Consider the following 22,825-nt stretch of genomic DNA (forward strand, 5'->3'; position numbering starts at 1 on the left):
AGCATAAGGAAAATCATTTACAGTGGAGACAAAAAGGCCACAGTTAATTAAAACAGCATATTTCATTGTAATCATTTGCATTTCTTGCACGTAATCACTTTTACTGGGTGTTTTTTCCTGCGTCTCCCCAAAATGCTGATACTCCAAGACCTCTTTCACAGGAGGACGAGGAACCTATACATATGCAAATGTGTTTGCACTTCACAGCATTGTTCTTTACACACAACAGATGTTCGCCACACTGCTTTGCAGACACATCGGTGACGTCCTATAACAAACGGCCCGACTCTCGCCGTCAGCCAGCCAAACGGCACGGAGCAGCTGTTTAAGGATTCACGAGGCCCGTAGGTGACCCTCGTTCACGCAGCAGCCACCAGAGCACATAAAACACAGCTGACCAATACACCGGCACAGTAAATGTGTCACAGCACCACCTTAACTACATTGATATCAATTACCAGTGTGCTGTTGCAGGCACTTAATGGGAAGATTTATCGTGCATGTGATGAGATCTGTAACAATCCCCAGAGTCCCCCATCCCGGCACACTCGGACCGCGCTGACCGGATGATTATCTGTCACCTGTCATCCTGTAAAGTTACGAATGCAGCAATTAATGTGGTTGTTCCAAGGAAAGAGCCCTGCAGATTCACACAGGGAACATGTGGACATGTTCGTTTCTTCTCCAAGGATTTTATTACCTTGAAATGGTGACGAGCGATGTTCTTTAATGAATGTGTCTTGGCTTTAAGCCCTTCAAGCGCTGATGATTCCCACTCTTTATGCCACATTTAGGTAAGTCAGCTCTATGTGACCTTGTCTCTGAGAGTTTATATTTCACATGAACAGCAGCCGTGTCAGCTGGGACCCAGAATGTGTTTGGAACACGAGTCCTTCAGATTCAGCTGTCAGAGGCTTCATGGATCTGAAACCTAACTTCCTCTCTACAAGACGGATCTTGAATCTGTAACTCTTCATGTTTAAAACACTGCTAGGGGTTTTGTGCATTCTAGTTATGTACTGAGAAATATAAAATGCACGTACACCTCGTGCATTTGGAAACAACACACTCTCACCTCAAACACATCTCCTTCTGTTGGGCGTTAAATGTGAAGTAAAGCTTTGAGTGGAAACGCTTCAGGACACACGCAGAGAGAGGGACTCGCTGCTCCAGTGTCCATTTGGCTAATTTGCTATTTAACACACAGCTGTAAGGGTCTCTGACAACATATCAGCGTTGTCCTCCTCTGCCTTTCCTTTCTCGCCGCATGGGTTCTAATCTAATGCGATAAGCGGAGGGATGGTGCATGAATATTCAGCGGCTCTGAGCTGTCATACAGGGGAACACAGATGGTCTCTCAATGGCTGAGGTGCCACAACTCCTTTGTGGATTGGCAGCCTACTGTACTACACTGGATGATCGCTTGGAGTGGAATATACAGTAGAGGATTAGGCTTCATCATATATGTTCACTGTAGATTATTAGAAATGAAGACCGTCTCTTTAAGCGCCTGACATCGTCTTTGAAATCACCAAACTAAGTGTCTAAAGGGTCGAACTGAAGAGTGAGATCCACAGAATAAAGCACAAGATTAAAAATTATTAGCCATATTAATCTGTATAAAATAATGTCAGCTGGAATGAGCGTCTGACAAACATAAAACCTTAAACAGAGGAAATGTGCACCCCAGTCAGATGCCAAAAATAAATACAAATAAAAATTGTGTGATAAAGATTAAAGCGTGCAGCTGTGTTACTGTGAGCGGGGCCATACCTGCTGCCACACACTTCTTTCAGAGCAGATATTTAACGTTAAAGTATAATTCATATCACTGATTGATTTCCAGTTAGTGTCCCAATAAGCCACAAAGGTGCAAATCAGCACGAGCCCCCTTACTGACATTAACACACCCACTAAGACCTGCTTCCAGGAAAGAAAGGTTCACGTCTGAGCTTCTCACAGGTTTTTATAGAGCGACTGCAGAGCCGAGCGACTGGCCACAGGTTTGTATCATCTCTGGGACAAATCGCTTTAAATACCACATTTATTCACCACAAAAACGTCTGATCTGGCAAAATCATCAATGCATTTTTTCAGGCAACTAGTGAGAGGTGGAAAGAAATGTGATCATTTTCACTGGTCAGCATTACAGATCCATCGGGGTCTCAGCCAAAGACACCAACTGTATTGTTTATTCTGTCTAAGCTGTTAGAGGTTCAGGTGTTACAGGCCTATAAGCTCACCTGTGTGATTTTAGAAAAATATGACCAGAAAAGAGCAAAATTCAATCCCAACGCAAAGTAGTTCATTTAAAATGAAACCACTGCGCACTAAACAGCTGCCTGTGTTATTATATGTAAAGACACATACTACTAATAATGAACAGATAACAGATCTGTGGTCAGCATGAAGCTGGACACTCTGGTGACAGTGGCAGAGAAAAGGACACTAAAGAAACTGCTGGACATTATGGACAATGCTGGGCATCCTCTGCACACGGCCATTAACAACCAGAAGAGTCTGTTCAGTGACAGGTTGCTTCTCCCAAAGACAAGAACTAACAGACTTAAAAACTCCTTTGTCCCACACGCCATCAGACTGTTTAACTCCTCTCTGGAGGGGAGAGGGAGGGGAAACAGGAGGACAAAGGAGGGGGGAACAACTAAGCTGTAGTGCCTCTTCACCTCACTGTGCAATACTTTTGTTAATAGTCAACAGTGCAATAGACTCAATACTTGAAATGTGCAATTCACTTGTATTTTTATTTTTTATTCCTATTTATTCTATTTATCCCCTTCGTATATTTTATTTATATGTGTGTGTGTGTGTGTGTGTGTGTGTGTGTGTATATAATATTCTGTAACTCTGTAACTTAAAAAGATAAAAATGATTTTTAGCCAAAAGAAAAACATTTTTCAAAATTTCAACCTTGGAAAAATAAATAGCTCAAATTTTTCATCTGTTAAATTTATTCTCATTGACAGAATTTTCCATCTGTTCACTTCTCGTGACTTTTGGCTTTAGACGTAGTGTGAAACTAAATAATGTGGATGGGAACTTGATGAGAGCTTTGGAACCAGGTTAGAGGTCGTGACTAGTCGCTGCTGCATGGAGTTCCAGTCATGGTCCAGATGGTTGAGTCTAGGAAACGTGGCCACCATCAGGCAAAATGACCTGTACAGGAGGGAAATGGTGCGACAGCAGAGATCAGACTTTTCTCTGAGACCAAAGATCTTCAGCAATGAGAACATCAGACGTGACAGTGAAAGAACAACTGTTCAAAGAACAACAAGAGAAAAACCATTCTCCTTATTCTGTTAGATGCAAAACGAACCCTGCAAAGGTGCATCACCCTCGCCACAGACTGGCTCAAAGAACATGACAAGAGGCTGATTTAAAAGATAATTTCTTGAAAATAAACTAAAAAGCAGAAACTTTAAAGAGGGCCGATATCACTCTACATGGTAGAGACACTCACAGCTCCTCTGGGTCCGCGTTGTAAGTGTGGAACACCCAGGTGACCTGCATCAGGTTACAAACGCCCATATCTGAGCCATTCATCAGCAACAGCAGCTCAGGCCTGCTTCCAACACAGTGCGAGGGGCATCAGACTGTAACAGCAAGTTACACTCAGAATGATTCTTTGCCCTCATGAACACAGTAAAAATGTAACTGAAATATTTATTAAGGAGATTTGCTCGGTTTAAACTGAATATGTGCCAATTAAGCAAATTTCATTTGACCACATTCCACTAAATGTAGTGTTTTACATCGTACTCGTGTAACTAAATTACATGGAAAAGATACATGTAATCAGATTACTTAAAGTCACCGATGGCATCAGACACATTGCTGTTGCGTTCTGGACTGAGCTTAGATTATTCGCATTATTAAAGAATGACTAAAGCTTTTGTCAGTATAGAGACTGAGACACTGAGACTGATGCCTCCTCCTGGTTATTCTTCGCTCAGCTGGTGGGAACTGAGTGTTGTTATTGAGGTTAAATCTCTTTGAAAATAGTTTGTCATAGGGCTGCTCAATTAATCGAATTTTAATCACGATTACGATCTGGGCTTTCAACGATCATTAAAAATGAGTGAGCCGATTATTAGCCCCTCCCTCGTTTATCCGCGACACCTTAAAGGCCGTCCGTAAAAATATTGTCGGGCATAAACCGGTCGTGGCGCAAAAAAGGTTGGAGACCGCTGATTAAGAGGACCCGAGGGAAGCTCGGAAAGCTAAGCAGGAGTTATTTGGAGAGGAGAGTGACTGCCGTTGGTTGAAAAGACAGGTAAAAAAAACTTCAGTGGTGTTGCACACTATGTTATATTATTTTTTAAAGTCATTGTTAACCCTTTAAAGCCGGTCAGAGCAGCACGCTCCGTTTTGTGTAACTACTTTTAAATCCCTGTAGAACCGGAACCGCGTAAGCTAGCGCAATAATTTGTTTTGCATATGAAACCGGAGGAGTTGTACTTACATCTGATGCCATCAGCTTGTCCTCGGTCACGGTTTCCTTCCACATAAAGCTTTGCAAAAATTGCATAAAAAGCGCTTGCAGGAACAAAAACATAATATTCCAGAAACACGCTTTGCCGATCCGATCAGCTGTTCATAACACTTCCCACAGTGAAACAGATGTCAGCGCGAACTGTCTCATGTCCGCCATTTCCTGGCCGAAACCGGAAGTGACGTCATTTTCGCGGAAATGTAGTTTTTTACTTGTAGACCTTAAAAACCTATACTGGTCATGTTTGACTTTTCTGAATAGTTGCTGGGATGCTTAGAACTCGAATTGCACTGCTGGAAATAGTTTATTTTGATGCACCTGCTGTTTTCTTTGCAAATTTGCATCATAGGATTGTTTTTTTTGTTTTTCCTGCAGTATATAAAAATTGGTGTATCTCCAAAATAAAACTATGAAGACACTCAAAATAAATTTCCTGTTGTAAACTATTTTTTGCAACTTTTTTGTATTTAAAGTTTTGAAGGATAAGCCTCTTAAATTTCTCCAAGTAGAAATATATGTAAAAAAAAACAAAACAAAAACGATTTTCAATTTTTTTGTAGTTTATTGCACTTTTTTGCAATTAATGTAGTTACTATGGACTTAATGCAGACATATTATTAAAATATGGGCTATAACAGTTATTTAGCAACTTGAAATGCTCCCACAAATGGCACTACAACATGTAAAAAAATAATATAAGCTCTGGTGGACTTGGTTCTATAGTAGGTCTTAAAGGGTTAAATAAATATCGTCAAATAATCGCGATCTCAATTTCAGTGAAAATAATCGTGATTATCATTTTTGCCATAATCGAGCAGCCCTAGTTTGTCATACTTTTGTTTATTTATTGGAGATGTAAAGATTCCAAATCTGGGGAAAAAAATAACATAAACATCGCGAGTATTTGGCTAATACGATTATATTTGCATCCACACCTCCTTCATGTATATTTTTAGAAATACTCTCTACAGTCACACAAAAGATGCTCCGATGTTTTTAAAGGCTAAACAGATGCTCAGTGGTGCGTTTCCCCGGTTAACATATCAGCATCTAGCAGCTCGCAGTGATCCTTCATGAATGCTCCTGTGTGGCTTAATCCTCCTCCTCTGTTTGTGTTTCCATTAATGCACCGAGCTGCTGCACTGTTGCACCTCTCCATGCGGACACGAGGGGGTTGGGATGTGCAAGCTGCCACATATTTGACCCTGTATGTGTCAGACGTGTGCACCCACTTCTTGGTCATAAAACATGTCTCCTGCACAATCAGTCCAGCCTGGAAAAAGACCGGGTTCACACACTCATCTTGGGAACGCCCATAATGAGCGTTAATGTCAGCACGGTAACAATACAAACGCTGACATGTTGGAATTAATCGATTTCCCTTTAAAACAAACCCAAACAGCCTCAGGCGTATTAAAAATCATTCACAGTAGAGTTAATGCTGCCACCTCACAACCAAAGGGTTGCTGGTTTGAATCCTGGCCTGACCCGATCTCTGTGAGTTCACATGTTCTGCGTGGGTTCCTCCCGCCGTCCACAGGCATGCGTGTTAGGTTAATGAGTGAATCTGACGAGGTCAGAGGTGTTTGTCACTCTGTGTTACCCTGTGACGGCTGGAATAGCTCGTCTACAGCCTTCATTTGCATACACAGAAGAAACTGGATATATGAGGGTTTTTTATACACGTTAATTAAAAATCATGGTGCTATTTTCCTACTTTGAGAAGTGAATGAGGAGAAACCAGCTGGGCCAAACTAATACCTCTATTTAATGTAAAATGAGAGGCTTCTAGGGGGGAATTTCAGCTGCAATGTTCATTATGATAATCATGTTAATCTGAGCTGCTGCCAGTTTGTGTGGAATAATGAATTCATAAAAGAAAATAACACAGAGCCTATCAGCAGGGGAAGCTGCTTGAACTAGCAAGTACAGGGATTTATCATATCCCTTAGAAATAAAGATTTCATTTCCTTAATTTATGGTTAAAGTTGGCGATCAAAGAGGCATGGTAACGCCCGACCTGAGGCAACACCAATGTTGTTCCCATAATGGCTTTGTAACAGCATCGGGCTCTTTTGTAGTAAATCCTGCAATTACAGTGATATTAGCTATTGTACAGAACACATTTCTCATCTTTAAACTCGTTATCGTCTCTGCATAAATCTCTAATCTAATCATGAGCCGTGTAACATGTGCACATCATTTGGCTCAATCTGATCAAAAGCCAAAATATCAAGAACAGCAGGGACGGCAACAGCGTTCACTGCGCTGTGCTTTACCTGCAGGCCAGGCCAGTGCAGGCCAGTGCAGGCCAGTGCTTTCTCACTTTACTTGCAGAGAAAAACATCTTTGCATGTCAGTGAGACAATAAACACGAGCAGTGATTGGTTCATGGTTCAGACATGTGGCATTAAATGATTATTCTAGTTTATTTCACCTGCTGTGTTTCATATATGAGCGGCTGCAGTGAATCCATGTTTCATCACTGCAGATATACTGTACGGGGAAACAAGAAGAGTGACGCTGCTACAAATGATATTTGACACGAGTCATTTCTGTGTCGAGTCTGACTTTAAGTAAACACAGAACTTGGAAAAAACTTGCCAGCTGACCTAATCACCCAGCATATTCATCCACACGCACCAGCGTGCAGGCGAGAGACTAACTTGCCCTGTAGCAATAAGAGCTCAAAAAGCTAAATGCGACGGCGGATTACTCCGTGGACTAATTCTGTATGAAAACCAGTCATTTCACGCCGATGGGCGACCACATTCATGCAAACTGCAGTGAAAAAAGAGCCGAGCCGTGCAGACGGTAGACACAGAGCAGGAGCAGAGACACAGCTAGCTGTCCAAGAGAAACCCAGGGAAATATTCCTGAAAGGACATTTAGGAACGCTGACACGTGACACGGAGCTGAGCAGGTTTTACTTTGAATGAGAGTAAACGCTCCCGTTCTCTGCTGTGTTAAAATACTTTTTCTGCCACAGTAAACACAGGCTAAAACTAAAACAACCTGTGGGCTGTTGTGGGGCTGAGATGGTCAGTGGACCTCAGGAACCTGCTGGTATAAATGCTGTGGGACTTCAGCTCCAGCCAGCTTTGTGTTTGTGTCGTTAGCCACAGCCATCGTAGCTGATCTTGGTGTGTTGCACACTGTGACCCTGCTAATAGCAGTAGTAGCAGCAGGACTGACTCTCACAGGATTCACAGTAAAAAAGGTTGCAGCACGTGGTGGTAACATAAATCTCTCACATCGCTCATAAGCTGTGTCACAGGTGTGGAAGAATACCCCCAGTGTAAAGGGTGTATTCATATTCCAGTTGTATCAGCTGTGTGTTTGTGTGAATCTAGAAGTCCTATAAATGGCTAACCCATCAGCACATATATGATGTGAAGTCACTGCTGTCATGCCTGCATTATCCTGCCTGGCCTCCGTGATGCTGTGGCTGAACAGTATATTTCTACCATGTGAGAGCGCCGCTGACGAGCCTCCAAACCCTCAGCGTGATTTGTTTGCACCAACAAGGCAGACAAACCTTGGACGGCTTATGAATGTGCACTGCCGCTACTTGTCACAAAATAAGTGCGTCATCCAAAGCATGTTGCTGAGACTTCAACAGTTCCCTGGCAACAAAGTGAACTACAAAAATGCGAGCTGATTATGTGCAATGTGGTAAACATGAGTTTGCTGCCGTCACAGCTACATCTGAACAAGCCTAAAGCACAGCTCTCCTCAGCATGGCCTCTTTATGAAAGGCCCAGTGGTAGTTAGGGCTATTTAAAATAATTATTTTCCTGTGTGACCTTTACATCCTTGGTATTTGAAATGCTGCATTCAGCTGAAAGAGCTGCTTTTTTTCCTTCTGTGTTTGTCTGACCCCCCCCAACAAAGAGGCATTATTTCCCACTACTCAGAGCCTTCAAGGACTGCGCTCCTCCACACAGTGAAACAAACTTTCTGCGTTACAGGATGACTAAATGTTTAATCTTTGATAGATTAAAAGAAATATATGTTGTGCCTTATAACTCATGCAGACTTCCTCAGCATCAAAAGGGACAAAAGACCATCACTTTACTGCTGTGCAAGCGTTTCCACGCGGCCTTGTCCCTGTGCCATCTTCTCTTGAAGTGGCTCTAAAATAAAAACTGCTGTTAACATAAATACCGGGCTAAAAGTTCCTTTCGTTTTAAGGACAAAAGAAAACGTTGTTTGTGAAGAAAGATTAACATGTTTGACTCCAAACCATAATCTAAAGTTTTTATAAAACTTTTTTTTTTATTTTTAAATAGTGTAACCGTTAACAGGAAAAACAGGCCAGTAAGACGCGTATACTGGGCAGGCCATATGTAACTGGTAATGTTTTTGTTCTTTTGACATGATCAATTCTTAAACTTGCAACACAACAGCTTTTTAAAAAACCCCAACAGGGTGTTGCACCTGATCCTGGTGGGTCACCACACTGACAACCATCACACAGTGAAACAGCCAAACCCTTAACCCTTTAAGACCTACCATAGAACCAAGTCCGCCAGAGCTTATATTATATGTTTACATGGTGTGGAGCCATTTTTGGGAGCATTTCAAGTTGCTATACATCAATACAACCATTACAGCCTAAATTTTAATAATATGTCTGCATTAAGTGCATAGTAATTACATAAATTGCAAAAATGTGCAATAAACTCCAAAAAAATTTAAAATCGTTTTTGTTTTTTTACCATATATTTCTAGTTAGAGAAATTTAAGAGGCTTATCCCTCAAAACTGTAAATACAAAAAAGTTGCACAAAATAGTTTCCCACCACAGGAAATTTATTTTGAGTGTCTTCATAGTTTTATTTTTGAAATACAACAATTTTTATACACTGCAGGAAAAACGAAAATAAATATTATAATGCAAATTTGCAAAAAAACAGCATATGCATCAAAATAAACTATTTCCAGCAGTGCAATATGAGTCCTCAGCATCCCAGAAACGACACAGAAAGTCATAAAGTCAAACATAACTTTTAAAAACACAAGTATAGGCTCATGAGGCCCTGATGGTAAAAAACGAAAATGACGTCACTTCCGGTTTCGGGCAGGTCATGGAGGACATGCGATAGTTCACGCTGATGGACGTAGGAAGTGTTACAAACAGCTGATCGGATCGGCAAAGCGTGTTTCTGGAATATTATGTTTTTGTTCCTGCAAGAGCTTTTTATGCAGTTTTTGCAAAGCTTTATGTGGAAGGAAACCGTGACCGAGGACAAGCTGATGGCATAAGATGTAAGTACAACTCCTCCGGTTTCATATGCAAAACAAAATATTGCACTAGCTTACGTGGTTGCAGAGCTACAAGGATTTAAAAGTAGTTGCGCAAAACTGAGCGTGCCCACTCTGACCGGTTAAACGATGACGTCATCGACTGAACCAGTCAAACCACACAGATCATTCAGTCTGTTACAGAATTTTCCAAAACCATTCATATTGACAAACAGTTTGTTTATAAAAAAGACTGAAATGTTTTTGTCTCTGCTTCTGAAACTTCTTCAAAACACAATAAAACTCCAGGAATGAATTTCCAAACACATCTAGTGCGTCTGACTGTCCAGTCCAGGCCCTGATCTACATGCAGACTGCATGAATGGAAAACATAGCTGCACATGTTGGCGTGAACATGTGACAGGAGCATAACCTTTGATGTCTTTATTATCTGTTGATCCTCTTTAGCGTACTCCTGAAACGTGGCTGTACTAAAAGTAGAATGAATGTAAAATTACACTTCTCCATGTGTTATTATAATGATAATAAAATAGAAATAAAATGTAATGCCTGTTTAAGTATTTGTGCTGATGTCAAAACCTTAAATCTTGTCTCACCTTTGTTGCATTAATAGTCCAGATTGAGTGCCTTTCCGCTGAATAAAACATTGTCCGGGTCAAAATCAACCAAATGAAAATCCCCATTATTTGCTACTTGCTACATGTGCTGGGTGCAGTCAGTGAGAGCCAAATAATAATGTGCACAGAGCCCCTCTGACTCATTTCCTGTGTGCAATGACTTATTATTTCCTGTAAATTATACTGAGTATTCCATCAAATCTATTCCCACACATAATTCCCAGTTTCATTCTGCTGCACAGAGGAATAAGGCAGGTGTTGGCATCCGTGACAGCCATATACTGTACAGCAAAGAATCAATACATCAGCCTCTGGAGAGAAATAAGCACTCGCAGGACAGAATAATGACACAGCACTTCACAGAATAAAGACAAACGAAGAAAAAGAAAAAACTGACAGTTTCCATTAACTGAAAACCAGTAAACAAATAAGTGAACACAGTGATGAGTAATATGGTGTTAATGTTAATAATGTCATGTAAATATTCCACAGTCAGTGTCACAGTATTAAAAATACAATGAACTGCATTTGGAGCTTAAAATGAGTATTCAGTGAGAATAATGATGCCATTAAAATCAGTCACTGTGTTGCAGTTTCATTAAAGACATAAATACACAGTCGTTTACAGCCTGAATGAATGGGACCAGTTATTATTATGGAAACGTGCTGAATTCACTGTCAGCTGGAAACCTGCACAGGATCTGATGCTGGAACAAACAGACACTTAATGTGTCTACAACACATCAAATAACATTATTAATCAAGACATGCATGAAAATGTTATTAAATATTTGTTGTTAATTATATTAATAATAAAAACTAATGCAGATGTTTACTTTGCACACAAACACAGTGTTTCTGTAGAAATGAAGTTTTCTAACAGAAATACACACAGAGCTCATTCATCAGTCACTGTGCTGTACATGGATCATACAAGCTGCTTCCATTAATTTCAGAAGAAGCTCTCACACTCGCTTCTGTGAGTTATATGAAAAGGTTGAATGGTCATGGGCATCTCCAACATCGGCTTACAAGCGTCTTCATTTATAACGTGTTGCTGTCAGTGCGCTCGTTTAACATCTGACAGTTAATCACCGCGACGCTGGATCACAGGATGGACGTGATGGGAAGACTGGCTTCTTCCCAGTGAAGTGAGCTTCAGCACGGCTGGAGCCAGAGATGTGTTTTAATTAGTGTCTGCGCTGAATTTGGAATTAAGATGTGATTTAACTCAAAATACAACAAATGAAAAATCTTATATGTGTTTTTGTTCACTGGTCTCAAAAATCATCTTAATATATCACTTCAGGGCCTCACACAGATACGTGGCTGTGAAACACAAGTCGATACAAAATGTCCTTAAAGCATTGTTTGAAGTGTGTGTGTGTGTGTGTGTGTGTGTGTGTGTGTGTGTGTGTGTGTGTGTGTGTGTGTGTGTGTGTGTGTCGTCCTGGCTTTATTACTGAAAGACATGTGACTTGTATGAATCTACAGCTGTATAACTGCCAGGGCCTCACATTATCCTGCTGCTGAACTGAATGCTGCTTTTGCACAAAATGGGAAGTGTGGATTTCACTTACACTGAAATTGCTTTAGGGAGGAATAATAACAGCAACAAATAAACCTCTCAGAGTACAGATGGGCATGTCGCTATTGTTTTTTTTAGAAAGAACTGGAGCTGTTCTTTAAAGAGATTTTCTGCAGAAGAAACACAATAGACGAGCCATTTGTCTCTCATCTTCTGTGGTTTCTTTTAACTAAACCCGTCTTGAAGCCTTGTGGCTGAAAACGTTTCTGTAAAAGTTTATTATAACAAACCTGCTGACACACACTTTATGAAACAATCTGTACATGACATTTAAATAAGATGGCAGTTTGACTTTTAATATTAACTCCTGGGGCACATGTGGTTAGTCTGTTTAACACTCCACTATTATTATTATGGAAACAGCACAGGAGCAGCTCAGGGGTGTGTCCTCTCGCCACTGCTCTACTCCCTCTACACTTCAGACTGTGTGGCCACCCATGGCTCCAACACCATTGTGAAGTTTGCTGACGACCAGTGTTGGGACTAACGCGTTATTAAGTAACGCGTTACAGTAACTACGTTATTATTGTGGTAACGAGCACGGTAACTAGTTATTATGCCAAAACCAGGAACGCGTTACTCGTTACTGGGATTTAGATAGGCTCGTTATTCGTTACTTCGTGTGGTGGCATCGCGGAGCTTCCACAGATTCAGTAACATTAGCAAGTGGTGGAGGCAGCAGGTGGATGAAGGAAAAGGGACGCAGAAGGAAAAGAGACCCGAGGCGGCCGCCGGTCCGAGTGTGAACTGAACTTCAGGTAAGAAGTTCTGACCTGCAGTCTCTCTGGGTCAGATATGAACCAAGTTTAGGTGGAGTTTATTTTCGTTATTCTGACTTTTTCCGTACTGCGTGCTAGCTAGCATGACGGAGTTTCTATACAGCTGGGTGGTGCTATGAAGTTAATGATGTTGAACTTTATTTTGTTCATAAGTTATTAGAGTTGCCAACCGTCCCGTCTGGTATTCAGAGGAAATATTACGCGTTTCTTATTATTGAGGTGAAAAGGAACAGTTTGTCCCGTAATTCAGCTACAATGAAAAAGACACAAAGCTGGAGTTATTCTGTGTCTTTGCTGCACAGCTGCCTCTTCTTCTTTCATTCTCCCCCCTCCCTCTCCTGTTGCTACTTCAATCATGAAACTGATCAATGATCAGCTGATCGGCTCTCTTGTTTGTTTATCGCTCACTTTGCGCCGAAAGAGGAAACCAGCGGATGTCGCGCTAAACAGCAGCAGCACGTTTAAGCTTGATCAGCTGTTGTTAGAATTTATTTAATATTACTTTCTAGTATCAGCTGATGTTTGCTGGAGCCACAGCTGTAAACCTGCTGGTCATGATGTCGGTTTGGTTATCTGGTGAGAGGGAAACATGAAGATGAAACCAGGAGATGTCCTTACTGAATCATCAGAGCTGTGATGGAGAAACAGGTTTACCTTTTAGGTGACATGAATGAGTTGAAGGGAAGTTATGAACTGTTTCTGAGAGACAAATAACACCAGGGTCCTTTTTTAGGTAGCTGACAGCTGGTAACTGTGCAGGGGCGGGTCTAGCAAAGTGTTGCCAGGGGTCCATGTAGGGCATTAAAAGGGAGAGGGGGGCACAAAGAAATACTTTTCTTTCTTATTCTCGTTTAAAATGTCTAGCTTTTAAAAAATAATTATCTGAATCTTACAACAAACGATTGATAGATTGATGCATATATACCATCAGAACAGTGTACATCACTGTCACAACAGTGTTTGTTTTCATTCAAAGGCTTTATGATTTTTCCTATAATGGTGGGCCGGTCTCTAGTCAAAATGCCCGGGACGATTTTCTGTCCCAGTCCAGCCCTGTATGCAGCTCATCTGCAGTCTGGTGTTACCAACATCTTCCTATTCAGAAGGCAGAATTTCCGAGTTCTGAGTACAATCAAAGCACCACGACTGCAGTTTTTGTGTTGGATGTAAAAGGCGCACATGACGCTGTGACGTAGGCTAGAATCATGGCAGCAGTCAATGACGGTCCAGGCGTGGGATTTCTCTCGTGGAAATGTGCACATTATCTTTTTCTTTCTATTGGTTGGTGGCACAGTGCACTGTGGCAAGTAGGCAAGCTAGAAGACTGCAAAGTTATGGAAGCAACACATTAACAAGAGAATTCTGAGTAAAACCAAAGTTACTTTCCCTAGTAACTAGTTACTTTGAAAGTAACGAGTAACTTGAAGTAACTGAGTTACTTTTGAGAGAAGTAACTAGTAATGTAACTAAGTTACTATTTTAAAGTAACTTACCCAACACCACTGGACGACACAGTGGTGTTGGGTGCCATCTCCAACAACGATGAGGCGGCCTACATGGACGAAGTGAAGAATCTGGCATCGTGGTGCCAGGACAACCACCTCCAGCTGAACGTCGGCAAGACGAAGGAGCTGGTGGTGGACTTCAGAAGGGGTCAGCACAGAGACTACAAGCCCATTATCATCAATGGAGCTCCAGTGGAGAGGGTGCAGTCCTTCAAGTATCTTGGTGTCCACATCTCCTCAGACCTGACATGGGCTGCCCACATTCAGGTCCAGACCAAAAAGGCTAGGCAGCGCCTGTATCACCTACGACAACTGAGGAAGTTCAGGGTCTCTCCAAAGATCCTCAGGATTTTCTATACAGGCGCTGTGGAGAGCATCCTCACACAGAACATGACATCGTGGTTTGGGAACAGCTGTGTGAAGGACCAAAAAGCTCTCCAGAGAGTGATCCGTACAGCAGAACGCTGCTGCAGGATTGCTCTCCCCCCGCTTCAGGACACCTACACCAGGAGATGCCGGACTAGAGCAGCGCAGATACTGAAGGACCCGTCCCATCCTGGCAACAAACTGTTCCAACTTCTGCAATCTGGTAGAAGGTTCAGCATCATCCGGGCAAGGACAGAGAGACTCAAGAGGAGCTTCTATCCCCAAGCCATCCGTGCCCTAAACACACACACCCGCCCTCTCACATCATCTATAATTGACTGAGACAGGACTCTTCCAGACACTAAACCAAGGCACAATGTACATTTCAATTCCTTTAATTTTAAATATGTTTATATTGTCTATCCTGTAAAATAGTCAGATGTCTATTCATATTAATGTACAGAATTCACCTGCTAGCTGCTACTACTGCACATTCACCCAGTGTATATACCATAAAAAAAAACAAAAAACAAACAAACACCCAGCACGCCCCTGCGGGCGGTTTATCCTTCAAGCTCGGGTCCTCTACCAGAGGCCTGGGAGCTTGAGGGTCCTGCGCAGTATCTTAGCTGTTCCCAGGACTGCGCTCTTCTGGACAGAGATCTCCGATGTTATTCCCGGGATCTGCTGGAGCCACTCGCCTAGCTTGGGAGTCACCGCACCTAGTGCTCCGATTACCACGGGGACCACCGTTACCTTCACCCTCCACATCCTCTCGAGCTCTTCTCTGAGCCCTTGGTATTTCTCCAGCTTCTCGTGTTCCTTCTTCCTGATATTGCTGTCATTCGGAACCGCTACATCGATCACTACGGCCGTCTGCTTCTGTTTGTCTACCACCACTATGTCCGGTTGGTTAGCCACCACCATTTTGTCCGTCTGTATCTGGAAGTCCCACAGGATCTTAGCTCGGTCATTCTCCACCACCCTTGGGGGCATCTCCCATTTTGACCTCGGGACTTCCAGGTTATACTCGGCACAGATGTTCCTGTACACTATGCCGGCCACTTGGTTATGGCGTTCCATGTATGCCTTGCCTGCTAGCATCTTGCACCCTGCTGTTATGTGCTGGATTGTCTCTGGGGCATCTTTACACAGCCTGCACCTGGGGTCTTGCCTGGTGTGATATATATATATATACACACACACACACACCGTATTTCCCGGACTACAAAGCCCACCTGAATATTAGCCGCACAAGCTAAAATCAGGGGAAAATCCTGTTTTGTACATACATTAGCCGCACCTGACTAAAAGCCGCAGGTGTTTCAATGTTGACTTATCATATGTAAGAGAATATGCACAAAGGGAATTGTCAGGAAAGAGATGGCTGTTTGGAGACACACCCCTTTTATTAATATTTTGAAAAACAAGTTATGGGTACATATTTGCACATGTAGTACATAACAGTAGCCTACAGCACACCAGAAAAATAGATTCGGCCTACCTTTTAGGCTCAGGTGCAGTGACACGGCTTTAACAAGAAGAAAAGTCAGTCATTCACCATCTTTCTCTTCTTCCTGCGCTCTAAAACCACCAAAGTCCTCTTCTCCAATGTCGGATACAAACAGGCTCAGGATGGCTTCGTCATCCACTCTCCGCTTCTCTCCTTCGTTGTCACTTTCAAAACCAAAGAAATCCTCGTTGTCAGTGTCAGAGTCGAACACCCTCAGAAGGGCCGTGGCGGTGTCCTCCTCTCCATCATGCAGCAGTCCAGCCCTTCAAAATCCGTTGATGATCGTGGATGTTTTCGCACTTTTCCACGCTGTCAGAATCCACCGGTGGAGTTGGGCATAACTTGCTTTTCGCAAGTTTATCGCCGCTCGTCATCCACGCCTCCCGCTGAATGCGTAGCGCTACTTTGAAGTTTGTTTTTCGTGCTACTTCGTACGGCACTACGTTGCCTGGCGGACGGACATGTGACTAACATACCACTCTTGAACCCCGATCCTTCCGCCAGGCAACGTAGTGCCGTACAACAGCGGAACAAACAAAACAAATCCTCTTACGATATGACAAAAATCATGGAAAATCCATAGAAAAGCCGCACCTGACTAAAAGCCGCAGGGTTCAAAGCTTGTGCAAAAAGTAGCGGCTTATAGCCCGACAATTACGGTATATATAATGTTCTTCCTCTACTCCCCCCCATTTTTTTGCACATGTCGAGGAGCGTGTCAGGCTACATTTCACTGTGTGTTATACTTGTATAACTATGCATGTGACAAATAAAGAACCTTGAACCTTGAACCACCATGCTGCAGCCCATAAACGTTTGATTCAGGTCCACAGTGCGAACAGCTCCATGAACAAGTGCAGATGGAAGCACCCAATCAGGACACTCCTTTCCTACCTTAAGTTTGAGCGACTTACAGAACTCCTTCATATTTTTCCAAACAGTTCATGCTTGAATGATTTCTCATGAATAAACACAGAAATCTTCAGACTCTCTTGGTTTGTGTCTCCAGCTGTTATCAGATTTAAAAAGTAATAATCCAAAGTGAAGGCGCGGTGGTGACACTGCAAACCAACCACACGCCCTTCAAAGAAAAAGGCTCTGGATAGATTTAGTGAGAAGCCTCGACCTTTGCATTTATGTATATATATTTCACACTATTTAATAAGTTCCAGGGCCCAAATTGGTGTGCTGGCCCACGGGGTAAATCAATTGATCATCAGCCTGTAAATAAGCCATTTTTTGCCTCGGAGGACACTTTAATGAGGACCATGGTTAAAGTATAATACACATAGCTGTTGGGAGGACATGTATTTGCTCTAACTATCCTCTGGCACTAACCCAGCTTCCCCTTGAGTAATCACTGAACTACAACGCCGGTGATGGTTTTAGCTCGTTCATTTCACTGTTAGATTATGCACAATTAAAAAATGAAGGTTATTGTCTCGGGTTCATCCGGATGCAGAAAGAAGTCCTGGCTGCCATCTAAGTGTGAGATAAAGCACTCTGAGCACAACGACTGGGATGATGTTCTGATTGGCTGTCACGGCAGGTACGTGCCTCTGTGTTTACTTTGACTTTAAGCTCATATCACACTGATGCCTTGTTCTCTGCTGCAGCAGCAGGGAGATAATGTAGCTTTTAGCACTTAAATGTCACAGCGGTTCCATGACAGCAAAGCACGTCAAGTTTATGAAATGTGCTCTTTTCTTCGGTTTTGCAGGTGACAAGCTGGGACGCTGTCCTTTACAACACTTGTACTAGGAGGGAATACAAAAGGGGGAATGTGTCAGTGCAGCTTAGCTGTTGAGAAGGAGGTTGTGAGAGCAAAGACAAAGAAGCGACGTGCTCCTCCCAGTGCATCACTCCTGACAAGCGTGAGACATAGTGTGGGTACGAGATTGTCACCAGGCAACCAAAATTTCCCGCTAATGGTTTTGCTTAAGACAAAACGCTGCAGCATGTGGAAACGTGTTAAACGGCAGGAGGAAGGGCAACGCAGCGAGCGCAGAGCTGAACGTGAGCACATGACACGTTGAGGGCAGCGAAGACGACTTTGCCTTTATGCGCCGATTTCATTTTGACACAAAAGCCATTTTTAATCGCAGAGACTTTTAAAAGCATATCGTGGCTTCGTGGGAACGACTCTTTCCAAGTGCACAGGCGCGCGCGGTATTTGTTGTGTCTGTTTCCTGCCTACTGAGACTGCTGGTGAAACAGATGGCACAAGCCTGGGGAAGTGTACATAAGTTCTGCTCCAAATGCAGAGAGGGAGAGAAATAGTAAATTAAAAGTCTTATTTCGAAGCCTCGCGCCTCCTGCTACAACAAACAAAGCCAAATTATTGTGCCTGCCAACTAGATGTATGTGCAGCGCATTGCGCTGATAGCAAAGGACAGTGATGCCCGACTGACTTTTGTTTTTTGGGGAAATGACGACGTACTAATGAGCTTCTAATAACTGTGGTCTGGTTCCAGCACATAAGCAGCTACATTTAAAATAATGGTATATGTAATTTTCTTTTTTCCTCTCTGATGAGTCAACACAAGTGTTATAACTCAGCAGGGAGGCAGAGATGAAGAGGAAGGAAAATAAACGTTACATAATGCAAAAGGCCCAGTCCTTCAGCTCGATAACAAGGTGCTACGCTACATTACCCCCTAAACCTCCAACCTACCGGCGCCAAGTCTCACGGGACCCACACACATTTGTGATATATTTATTTCAATGCAGAACTTGCCAGATAACAAAGACCCTGAAGGTTGTTGACAGTCAGCCTGGAATGCGCGAGAACGGCGTCTGCAGCGCCGCCGCAGACAGACCGCACATCTAAGCAGCATTTCCACAGGCGCTTTGTCAGCTGCACATCCAGATGTGCAAACAGTCAGATTAGTTAATGAGCTTAAAAGTGTTATTTTTATTTCATTCAAGCTGAGATTCAATTCATTTATTGGCCCCGGGTGGAACTAGAACCAGTATATAAATATACCACCAGAGGTGATGCTGCTCATCTTAGTTAAATCAGCTGCTCACCTGAGCAGGTGTTACTGCTCAGCAGACAGCAAACAGTGTCTGACCGTGCTGTGTTGTTCTGGCTGAATGATGATATTTGTTTGTATCTCTAAAGGAAGGCATATGGAAGAAAAGACTGCAGTGTTCAGTCTTACTGGGAAATGTGGACATTCCATACTGGTCTTTTCTTCAGAGGCACTTTGGTCAACACAGTCCTTGATCCTGCCTTTGTGCGACGCTCTATGCGCCAATTTACTTCTGGCTGTGCAGGCGAGACTTTGCAGAGTTCATCTTCGATATTTAAGAAAGTGATCGTGACATAGAAGAGAAAAGGCTGAAAACCAGTGCTGACCTTCAGATCTCCAGGTGCCAACGCAGACTCGACTCACTGTCTGGCGTCGGGCACGCTGTTGGAAACCAAATTATGCACAAAAAGAACAGCAGCATGGCTCTACTGTAAAATATGTTTATGCTGCAAAACTGTCCACAGTCCAGATCTGTCAGCTATTAAAAATAATTGGCTTTGAAAATAGAAACAAATAGAAAAAAAGAGGGTTTAAATATGTTACAGCCTGAGAATGAAAACGTGTCACTCCCTGAATTATAACACATTATAACCATGTTGTAATAAAGCAGATATTATGCAGCAGAAAAAACTGTAAAGTATATGAAAAAATAAATCCTGCTTTCAGGAGCATAAATGATGTGCAGGTCTTTCCTGTGACGCTTATTAACACCTGACCCCGCCTCCACTCTGACATCACCAGTAACATCCAACCAGGAAATGCTGCTGCTCGTTTCTTTTCTTTATACGTCTGTGGACCATCGATCCGCTTATTAGTGATCAAATATTTAAACAAAGACTAAACACTCCATCCACTCATTCTCCACCTTTGAATTTACTCGTGGAGGTTTTGTAACTGTAAGCATTATTCATAGATACATAAAAACATTAAATCCAATTTTTAGTCTGAACTAATAACTTGTAGGTAAAATAAAAGTTCTGTGTGTTTGGCTGAGCTTTGTTCCTAGAAAGACGTAGACAAAGTGGGAATGTTGCTAAAGATGAAATGTTGCCTCTTGTGCAATCGATACATAAGACGTCAAGTGCTCAGGCGAATCCTTATTGGCAGGTGTGGGAATATTAGGAATATTACACATCTGAACATCCAGTTCATGTCTGTAACAATTTTACAACCGTACTGCAAACATAGATAAAACAAACGTCAGGAACTAAGTAACTAAATTACAGTCAGTAATATAACTACAAGATGAACACGTACTGGATCATGGATCAGATTTTATTTCATCTTTTCCCTTTTGATCACACGTTGTGTTCTAAGCTCTCTGTGGGCTGCTGATTAACGCTTTAGAAGAAGGCTTGGTAAGACGAGTCCTTCCTGTTGTTAAAGGGGAATAAGGACGGAGCCCTCGAGAGAGCCGTCTTTGAACAGCTGCCTCGACTCGCTGAGATCAACATCGGTGTGACTGGGTCGAGCCACGCTACAGTCATGAAACTGATTCTGTGACCATGTTTTTGAAGTCAGCCACTGACCCCTTTTATTGTCTTTTCCTCTGGGAGTCACTGTTCTATCACAGGACTCACAGGTCTGCACGTCCGCCACAATCACAAAGCTCCTCGTGGCAGCGCTACTGAGACCAGCCACAAGTCCATGAAATCCTTTCCTGAAGGATTCGCCGAGGATTAAAGTCCTAAGACGCTGTGTGCCAGCGTGTACCGCGAATGCAGAGACTGAGAGAGAGCTGCACGATGACAGCCATTAGCACTTGAAGTATTTATAAAATACATTTGCAGAAAGTGAATTAGGACTGTCCCACTTTATCACACATGCCAGCTAAGAGCAGATGCTGTGTCCTGAGACTGCCTTGACATTTTGACTTCCTTTTAACTGGGATGCACAAACTTGGAATGCGATTATTCGACTCTGAGCAGATACTAAATCTTTTCACGTTACCTTTCCCCACCCAGGATGCTAGCTGCCCTCGGAGCAAAGGCCTGACCACCAAAAACATTTGTTTCCACACTTACACATTTGGAGAAATGCCTTTTTTGCTCAGTATTCTTCAGCCATTCCTGAAAGCAGCCTGTTTTCACAGCTCCCTGAATAACTGTCATCATCTGTTCAATCCCGTGAGGCCTGCGGCTGATAGGATAAGCTGATGCCTCCTTCTTGTCTCTAGGTATTGCAATCCAAGGCCACCTTCCTCTTCCTTCTCCCCACAGACTCTGAAGTTGCAGTGATTACATCTCTCTCACTGAGCCAGAGGATGAAGGAAAGAGGCCATCAATGGCACTGAATTTTGTTGTGTATTAGCTATTTTATGTGTTAAGATAAATTCCTCTGTGTAATATTCACTGCCCCCCCGCCCAAAATAAACTACACAACTTCAAATATCCTCTGATTTTATTTTAACTTGGTAAACATCGTCCTATATTGCGGAGCTTGGTTATTGCAGTCTCTGCTGCCGCTTCAGAAGGCAGAGCACTTTCCAATCGTGTGTCTTTGTTTGTAAGGCAAAGCTGATCTAATCCGGATTCTATCAACGGATAATCCACTGTAATGAGCCACGCAAAATTCCTTAGATGAATATGCAAGGTCTTATTTCTGCAAGGTAAAGCAAACAAAAAGTGCCAGCACATAATTGATTGTCTTTTTAGAGCACAAGCCTCGGCCCATGGCCACAGAGTAGGAACTATGTTGTATCTGTCATATTTAAGCCTTTGTCACACAGGGATCACAGGTGGCAGAGCAGCCAATCACACAAGTTATCAAACGTCTGCTGGGAGCAGCCAGCGGGGGCCAGTGTGCCCGTTTTACATGAAGTAAAACTCATCAATGCTCACTGGGTTTTCAGTTTAAAATCTATTGTGATGTAAAACACTTTGAAAGTTTTGTTCTGTTTTGCTTATTAAATGGAGGAAGCAGGTACTGAGTGGGGCCTTACTCAGTGCTGGTGGTTGGGTTATAAACATGACACTTGTTGGCAGAAGGGCTGCCACGATTAGTCGAGTAGTCACGATTATGTCGACTGATTTAATAGTCGACGCGTCGTTTGAAGCTTTGTAAGATCCCAAAAGACGCAGGAATAAGTAGCAGGATTTAAGAGTGTAATAACGGACTGAAACAGAAGATGGCAGCACTGCATGTTCAAGGATGCCAGCTGCCGTTAAACCCCGAAGAAGAAGAAGCTGTATCATAGCTGTTTCTAGATTCAGGCCGCATCCTCTCGAGGCCACATTTGTAGGCCAATTACGTCACAGCGACGTGATGAAGGCTGTCCAAATTCAAAGACTCCTCCAAATGCGTCCTTGAAGGATGGGTCGGGAGTATCCTTCATGGCCCGACCTATCCCAGAATTCATAGCGCGGCCCAGCCAATTCCAGTTTCCAACAATGGCGGCAGCTAATTAGTTTTAATATTACTCTTATTGCTCTTTCTGGGTCACAAAATAAACGTTTAACATATTTTCAGGCGAGAATGTAGCTGTGTAGAGTTGATAGCAAGGAGCAGACGGCTGAGTTTATTAAACCGAAACAATCTGCAAATTTCATTAAAGGTTTATTAAACTATCATCTTGTCTTTATTTTTAGTTAGCACAGACCTGAAACATTTCCCGCTGTAAGCTAATGATAGTTTTATAAGAGCAGA

General features: G+C 42.6%; 1 protein-coding gene and 1 long non-coding RNA gene across 5 annotated transcripts in view; both read right to left on the bottom strand.

Moving 5' to 3' along the window:
* lrp1bb (low density lipoprotein receptor-related protein 1Bb) overlaps nt 1-22,825 on the bottom strand; it is a 276,774-nt gene that overhangs the window by 181,284 nt on the left and 72,665 nt on the right. The window lies entirely within an intron of this gene.
* LOC308409778 lies at nt 2,962-4,938 on the bottom strand. The gene is made up of 3 exons (XR_013974076.1): nt 4,481-4,938; nt 3,479-3,611; nt 2,962-3,174 (listed from the first exon to the last, which is right to left on the bottom strand). It is a non-coding gene; the product is annotated as an uncharacterized lncRNA (long non-coding RNA).

The sequence above is a fragment of the Rhamphochromis sp. 'chilingali' genome (genome assembly GCF_963969265.1).
Source record: "Rhamphochromis sp. 'chilingali' genome assembly, chromosome: 14".
Lineage (NCBI taxonomy): Eukaryota > Metazoa > Chordata > Actinopteri > Cichliformes > Cichlidae > Rhamphochromis > Rhamphochromis sp. 'chilingali'.